At 40.6% G+C, this 8,524-nt stretch overlaps 1 long non-coding RNA gene across 1 annotated transcript; it reads right to left on the reverse strand.

Annotated features, from left to right (window-relative positions):
• Positions 1-278: 278 nt before the first annotated feature.
• On the reverse strand, positions 279-7,776 carry LOC148184683 (uncharacterized). The gene is made up of 3 exons (XR_015772316.1): positions 7,666-7,776; positions 6,591-6,725; positions 279-368 (listed from the first exon to the last, which is right to left on the reverse strand). It is a non-coding gene; the product is annotated as an uncharacterized LOC148184683 (long non-coding RNA).
• Between the last annotated feature and the right edge of the window lie 748 nt (positions 7,777-8,524).

Below are 8,524 nucleotides of genomic sequence, written 5' to 3' on the forward strand. Positions count from 1 at the left end.
ATCCCTTTTGGTGTCTGTTTATTCCCTTGCTCTCTTTCCCTGACCTTGTTTGTTAGTTCTCTCAGCCTCTCTCCAAAAGTCTAAATCTGCAGTCTCCATGATGTTCAAAGACTTTTTTGGCTCTTCTAAATGCCTGACTGCCTTCTATGTATCTCAGAAGACCTCAGGTGATGAAATCTAGTGTTGTGGTGAACCATCATGATCCCTGAGAAGTGCTGTGTGGAAACAGTGGGATCCCAGGGCAGGTCAATCAGCAGGCAGTGGTTTCACATCCCTGCTGAGCAATCACCTCTCCACACCCCAGAGTCCTTGTGGGTGGGATGAATGATGTGGCCAGGTCCCTGGTTCGGATTTTTAGGGATGCAGACCTGAATTTCAAATTAAGGATCTAAAATTAAAATTAAAATTAAATATTAATCCATTCTGCAAGACTTTATGCATGAAAATGTCTGAGTAATTAGAATTATCTTGGGGCCACAATATAGGGAACAACTTACAACTGAAGGAGTAGAAAGACTTTAGGCTAATGCTGGACTTGTTAAAAAGCTGGAAAAAGTAGAAACTCAGATGACTGCAAAGTAAGAAATCATTATGGCCTCACATGGGCAATGGTCCTAAAGCCAGCTTGTTCACCAGCAGCAAATGAATATATGAATTTAACCTATATAGAGTGAGTTAATCTTATCTGAATGCTGATTACCTTATATAGATTAATATTACTTTTATGAATGGAAAATTTTCTCTCAGATATATTAATGGAGTATTGAACCTACCACATACAAATGCCTTGAGATCTTCTTTGAAGAAGATTCTCTGCATTTAGATAAGCTGGGTCAGATTTCTTTCCTAACAGCCTATCCAACTTAAAAGTTTTGACAAAGAAAAAAGGAGAAGCAGCCAAAGTACCACATGGATTTGTCCCTCTCTGTAGCCTACAGCAGTGCCATTTCTATACTGCAAAGAGTTGACTCACTGAAACCTTTCCTGTGGCATACATGAATGGAGGAAACTTTCTCCTGCCCACTTCAAAGTAATGAGTTGTAGGATTCCTGAACAACAGAAGAGACTTCAGTCTGTGCCATCTCCTGAATGGCTGGAGGTTAGCAGCTGCTCTAAACTTTGAAAAGACAAAACTACAGTATGAAGGAATGACTTTGAAGATTGAGAGCCACATACTGTCTGCTCTTCAGCAAACTGACAAGATCCAGATTTGAAAACTATGAGAAAAGTAAAGATGACATCTTTTTATGTAACTCAAACTTCTCATTTTCACAGCCACGGAACAACCCAGAAGTGGGCAGCACAAGGATGTACTTGTTGGCTCATTACCATAGACCGTGGAGCGGCAAGTGCATCCATAGCCTCGAAAACAGAAGCTTTGATCTCAACATTACTGCAGAAACCAGAGAGGTGAGAGATGCAAAGTGCCTTTCTGCCTCCTCTCTCCTTGTGTGCCCTGGCTCTGGCACGATGAGAATTGCGTGTGGACATTGGTGCAAACCTGAATGGCCCAAGCTGGAGTGACTCTGACAGTCATGCTAACAGAATTTAGAATTACAAGACATGGCAGTGTTTCTCTTTTGCATGGGGCCAGGGCACAACCCATTCTAATTATTCCTTCTTCATAAGGTTTTCTGGCCAGAGGGAAGCCCTTGAGTAAGGAAACAAACAGTCCAAAAGCCCTTTCTGTAAAAATGATGAAATACAATTTGAATTCTAGAAACTTGGCCTGGAGTAACTTTTGATTAAAGAGCCACAATGACTGTAATTATGGTTAGATAAAATTAATAAATAATATAAATGCTCTCTAGGTTGTACAAAATTATTAATGGCTAAAGCATAAACTGGAACTAAAGTCAGATGCTTTATTTGAGGATATAGTAGAAGACTAATAAATCCTGTGGGCAGATTAGTTGGAAAAAGCCAATAAAAATTATTTAACTAACCAGCTAGCCCACTTGCTATTTGGTTTGACAGACTCAATTTATTTTCTCCTTTTAAACTCATTTCTTCTCTCTTTATTGCAACAGTTACTCGGGTTTTGGAAACAACTGAGATAGAGTGTAAAGCTGTGCTTGTATTTCTCACAGGGTCTATTAGAGGTTGGGGAGAGTGAGCCCAGACTTTAAGGCTAGATATGATATATTGAGCAGCTGAGCAGTTTATGTGTGATCTAGAGGCAGAGAATTTGAAGTGACACAGGGCACAAGTCCAGATCCATGTTCTCAAAACATCATATTTCAATGTTCTTACATTTGTCTTTCCATTCACACAATGAGAATACGGAGAGGGAGAGATTAAAAAAATGTTTGTGAGCATAATCTGAGAATGCCAAACACTAAATTATTTTAATCCTCTACGGAGCTATGGCATGGGTCCCAGGAGAGACTATTTACAGACTGTTGACCAATTTCAACACTGACACAGAATGATCACTCCTCACAGTTAAGGAAAAGGTATTTTCTGAATGTGAAATGTCATTTAAATGTGAATGAGTTACTTTCACAGCCACCAAGGTCCCCACTGCTTCACAAATAACCATGGTGTCTCCTTTTCAAAAAATTCACCTCCTTCACAGCTGACATTTCATTTCTACCTTCTCACCTTCTACCTTCTCATCTTGTGAGGGAACAAATTTGCTGGCAAAACTCAAAGTTAATCTGCACTGCTCTTAGTTTGCGGGACAGAAGGAGTTTAAGGTTCCAGGAATAACTGCCTGTCCTAGAAAAGCCAGGCATGCTTGTAAATCCAAGCAGCCTTAGAGGGCAGTGGTCTGGAGCTGAGAAACACTGCAACTGGCCCTGAGGTCAGCAGCTGCAACGTTAGGCTGGGGTTTGGCTGGTCTGCCAACCTCAGAAAATGGCACCCAACATCCACTCCTGGAGTGGAAAAATGCCCAAGTCCTTCTCAACTGCAAATCATCCCATAAATCAAGCCATCAGCATCAGAATGCCAAGTGGGAAATAAGTGTTCCTGACAGAGTAGGTGAGATGCACTACTAAAATCATGATGATCCCTCTAAAATTAGTAACCAAGGATCTTTCTTTACTACTTTCAAATGGTTTTTAGAAGATGTGTGGTCATGCACTTTGATGAAAAAATTAAGGTTAGAAAAAATTATGGTTTAGTCTGTCAAAATTTACTGTTCATTAAGATGTCTGGCAAATGTAATTTCTCTTTCTGCATGAAAGAACAAGCATCAGATTTCTCTTTTCGCTGGCCAACGAGCAGCCTGCATACCAGGGTGATCTTCTTTACTGCACTTCAGAGGGGCTGATGGGGTGGATGGGAACATTGTCCTGAAATACCACCACTGCTCTGTGTGGAAAAGGCTGAGATGAGTGACTCTCCAAATGTGTCCCCACAAAAGGCAAGAGGCTTCAGGGGGCTTTATAATTGCTTTGGTGTGGTCATTTTAAACTTTCTATGTGCGATTTGTGTAAGGAAGAAAGTGACAAAGATAGTACAGTATGGAAAAAGTGGGAACAGGGCATAGTTACCTCAAGTTCTTTCATGTGTAAAATCAAAGATTATGATTATTGTATTGCAAAAAGGGTAAAGTTGAGATTAATTAGTATGTCATGAGTTATTAATATGAAAGAAGAGTTTAAAATAATAGCAGATTTGTTTCTAGAAGAGAGTGTGTGGCTGAAGTGGACAATGTCATACCATGCTGCATACATCCTACCATAGTAGAAGGAGGGAGTCATTCCTCTGATTCACGGAAAAAAATAAATATATTATTTTCCCATTAAAAACAAACAAGGACAGCCTCTGGGGATGACATCTTTACAGTTACCAATAACATTCAAGCAGGCTGGTGACTGAAAGGACCTACTCATTGCAGAGATATTTCTGGAGTCCATTGATAGGGAAAAGAGCACACACAGGGACATTAAACAAATCTCTGTGGTTCCAGAAGACACAAAATTGTACCCATTTAGCCCCAGGGTGGCCTCAGTCACTGCTCTCTAATGAAATTCACACCTCAGGTAATACCAGCAAAACACTTCTCCAAGCAGGGGTCTACCTGCTGCACCTCAGCCAGTGGTGACCATTCCTGTTTCATATGAGTATCAGATGTCTCCTCCATTTAAGGTTAAAACTGCAAGTGGCTGAACCTCAGCTTTCAGGCTGTGCTTTCTTAAATGTGACTGTGTTTTGACAGCTTAGGCAGTACTGTATCAATGCTCATAGGTGTTTCATGCTCACACCTCTCTGCCACAATCCTGTGTCCTGCTGGTATCACCTCTAACCATGCAGTCCAGGAGTTCTCCAGACAGCTGTGTTACTCCCGCTGGTGGTCGCTTACCATGCAGTAACCCAGTAATTTGGTGAACAATCAGTTAAAAAGGCAGGACAGAAACACAGTTCTGTGCAGGGACTATGTTAGCTGAGAATTACACTACAGCAGTGAAATCCATTGCTGCTGGCTCCCTGTGCACTCTAAATTGTGGAGCCAGTAGAGTGTTAGCAGGAGATTAAGCTCTTTGCAACTATACCGTCCTGGGAGAGGGGAAATGGCATTTGACATTATACTGTACTCTGCCTTTAAGAATAAGAAAGTTAAAAACGTACACCACATATAAATGCAAATATTTTAATGCCTTTCATGCTCACACCCTCACCCACTGAGTTCTGCACATGGGTGCTAAAACAGAACTAGATCAGATCAGGATATGATGGTCAATTCCTCACCCCCAAAAGTACCTGGAAAATTTAGCTCCCTACATTTATGTGGAAGGAAATCCTGGCTATCATATGCAGCCTGGGGGTACAATAGACACAGTATGGTTTGGTTTTTTTTAAGAAATGTCTTTACAAGTAAATCCATATTACATATTAATGCATATTACACATGCACTGTGTCAAGTTCTACTGTGTGAAACCATGGATCAAATTTTCAGTGGCTGCCCGGGTAATGACCTTTTTGAACAGAAAAACAGCCCTGGTGTGCAGCCACTTGTGATCTGTAATTTAACTGTGGTCTCCTTGCTCTACCTTAAAGCACAGATATTAAAGGAAAAGGATATGAACTCCTGTTTATTTTACTAGAGCTGCTGACATAGTGAAGACCTTGAGACTGTTAATGATGTAAAATTAGATACTAGAGAAATTAGATGGAACAGATTAAATATAGTATAGGTAAGATAAAGCTCAAGGATTCTGGATCCAAGCCACTGACCAGTTGGACTCTTCCCCACCACACGTCACCTCTGACGACTGAGACAGTGTAATACTGGCTATCCACGTAAATTGGACTAAAAAAGGTGCAAACTCTATGTCAAGTGAAGCTATGCAGCTGAGCAAGGATGAAGTCCAGCTTGTTGAAGAGAATGGATTAGAAAGAGATTCTGGAGCAGAAGATTTTAGAGAGCCTATGTTGGAAAGAAGCGTCTGAGGGGCCAGCTGAGGCTAGGTCATGAAGAGGCCAGAGAGACAGAGCCAAGAAAGAAAAATCCATGCCAAAAAGCCCTAGTATGTGTGCTGCACTGGGAAACAGTGAAATATTTAGTGAACGAAGAAACTCAAACATGAAGCTGAAACAGCCGTGCACAGCAATCTGGTTTTAAAATACATTACATTATTATACAACAGACTGAGGATGAAGGGTAATCCAGTGTTTTGGAAGAGGTGGGCTTGGTCTGCTGTTGTTGCAGCAAACTTTGTGACCATTTGGGTTTTCATACCATCCAAAGTGGTTCTGAACAAATTGGAGCTTATAAAAACAGCCCTGCTAATTGTGCAGCCTTTCTCTAATGACAGCTACTTTTGATGTACAAATTAACCCAACCTTACTCTATCTACCATGACTCTGCTATTATGGAATCATAGAACAATTCAGGGTGGAAAAGACCTCTATGTTTATCAAGTCCAACTGTCAACCCAGCACCATGTTCACCATGAAACCACATCCTCAAGTGCTATATCCACACATTTTTTGGATGTTTCCAGGCACTGTGGCCCCACCACTGCCCTGGGCAGTGTTCCAATGTTCCAATGCTTTACAACCCTTTCCATGAAAATTTTTAAATTCATATCCAGCTGAAACTTCCTCTGGTGAAATTTGAGACCACTTCCTCAGGTTCTGTCACCTGGGAGACGGTACCACATGCTGTTGCTTCTGTAAGAAATTCTTGTAATACCTTATCTCAGAGAAATACAGGTGGAAAATGTCTCTATGGTTACTGTTATTACATTTTTAATCCTAGCAGAGTTTTCACTCTGTCTTGTACCAGCCACTCTGAGCTGTCACTGTGGACTGATGTTAGTCATGGGTCACCCTGGGAGTTTTGTGAGGAGGGACACTCTCTGTGGACACTGACAGGTATTTTAGCTGAGAGCACTACTCTGGCAGAGCTGTGCCATTTCTGTCACCCAGGCAAGGCAGTGGAGGGGTCCTCTGGCTGTGCATGGCATTGTAACCTGGTTGCTATCTGGGCTTTTCCACGGTATTCTATGAAGAATGAAAATGTTCCCAGTGCAAATTTTCCCCAGTCAAGCTCTGAATGGTCTCCCACGTTATGTGCTCTCTAATTGTTGGCTTGAGTGGTCAGTGTCAGTCCAAGCATGGACAAAAAAATTCTCACCAGCCCGACTGGATAGTGGTCAGCATCCTCCATTGTGCTAGTGCCACATGGGAAACAACATCAGGAAAGGTCAGAGGCTGCTCCATAGCTTTTGTCCTTGTATTTTGCCTCCATCCTTGAGGACAGAGAAAAGGACTAGAGAGAGTGAGAGGGCAGAAAGAAAAATTAGACGAAAGAAATTTTGTTTAGACTATGTTGATTGACTTTGCTGCACTTTGCAAGAGGAAAAATGTGTTTTGCTACGCATTTTGGATTTGAGATTGGAGAATATTTTCAATGTTTCTTTTCAATAAGAGGAAAAGAGGAAGGTCATTCCTCCACATGCTTTCAATCTGCTAATTTCTTGTCCTGAAAAGTTATAAAATGAGAGACGTGACGTGAAGATTTATAAGCTTAAGTCAGACAAAATCAACTTGGGCTTTGGTGAGGGCTTCTGCATGAGGTGATTTAAACAGTTTCTTCAGAATTATCTGCCTGTTAAATGCAGAATCATTCGTAAAAGCAAACAAAAAAATATCTGACTGAATATTGTTCAAAAGAAAAAACTTCCTACATCATTCATTGAAGATTTGTTTATGTGCAGTTGCTTTTCTGACAATGAGGGAACCAGATGGAGATATGAAATAGCTGAAATAGAGCTGCTTTCAAAGTTACAGATGATCTGTGGACCTGTGGCTTTGACAATACTTTCCTTGGACATAATACTTTCTTTGCTCATACCTCTGACTGGATGCTGCTTTGAACAAATTAATGTTTGTCTCATATCTAACCCTTATTTCCTGGTAAAAAAAAAAAAATCCAATCAGCAAATGGTAATAGAAATAGCTACAGGGCTATTGTCGTCACTCAGCTCTTCAGAGGGTCAAGTTTGAAGAATTTGTTTCCCTAATGTTTTGTTTAAACCTGTGAAAAACTCTCAAGAATAGCAATTTAGGATACAGTCACTTGAACAACGAGATTTAAAAGGTCAGTATTCCTAAGAGCTGAAATCAGCAAATGCTATAGAAACCTTAATGCTTCATCATCCAACACATTAAAAAAAATTGATAATATTAATGGAGGCTTCATCACTTACCATGTTTCATTAGTCAAAACACTAATTTTTCTCGTGTCCTGAAGAATAATTACTTTAGCACTGTTTCCATTTCTCATGATAACCGTACCGAGCCAAATAACCCAGCTAGCTGCTGCTGCTGCTGCTGCTGAACTATCCCAGAGCCAGTGGGCTATAACAGCCCAGGTGGAACTCATTGAAGGGAATTGCTAATTAAGCTGCCAGGTAACTGCTAATTGAACTTTAGTTTTGCTGCCTCAGCTTTTTGCTTGTAGGAGTGTGAATGTAAAAGTTTCATTTCCAGCCTGGATTGCTCAGGTAATGAATAGCATGTGAATGAATAGAAGTGATATAAAAATATCTCATTATTTCATTTACATGCATTGTGAGTACCTCCCTCCCTCTAGATATTCTAAAGCCGTTTGGACAGAATCATGAGTAGCATGCTCTAGGGGATCCTGCTTGAGCAGGGAGGTTGGACTAGATGACCTCTAGTGATCCCTTCTAACCTTAAACCATTCTGTGCTTCTTGGAATGGGGATTTCTTTCAGCTTGCAGTTTTTCAATTTTTTTCTTTTTTTTTGTGGAATGTATTTTTGTCTTAAAGATACTGGTAGACTTTTCATGCTTTTTGAACAATCATCATTTTTAGAGCATATGTATAAAAAGTTTGCATCATATTTGGCAACTTTTCACTTCCCAATGCCTTTGTCCAGATACCTATTTTAAGCCAGGACAATAGGGAGCAGGCTTTAGGATGAATCTGGAGCAAGATGAATACGTGTCTTAGGCATCACAGTGCATCACATTACTTTGCTACTGGTCCTTGTAGCAAAAGATGAGCAGTTACCTAAAACTGCAGTTCAGGGCATTCAAGAGG

The sequence above is a fragment of the Pseudopodoces humilis genome, chromosome 3 (assembly GCF_049639895.1).
Source record: "Pseudopodoces humilis isolate 2021_Gansu_Grassland_sample_001 chromosome 3, ASM4963989v1, whole genome shotgun sequence".
NCBI classification, from domain to species: domain Eukaryota; kingdom Metazoa; phylum Chordata; class Aves; order Passeriformes; family Paridae; genus Pseudopodoces; species Pseudopodoces humilis.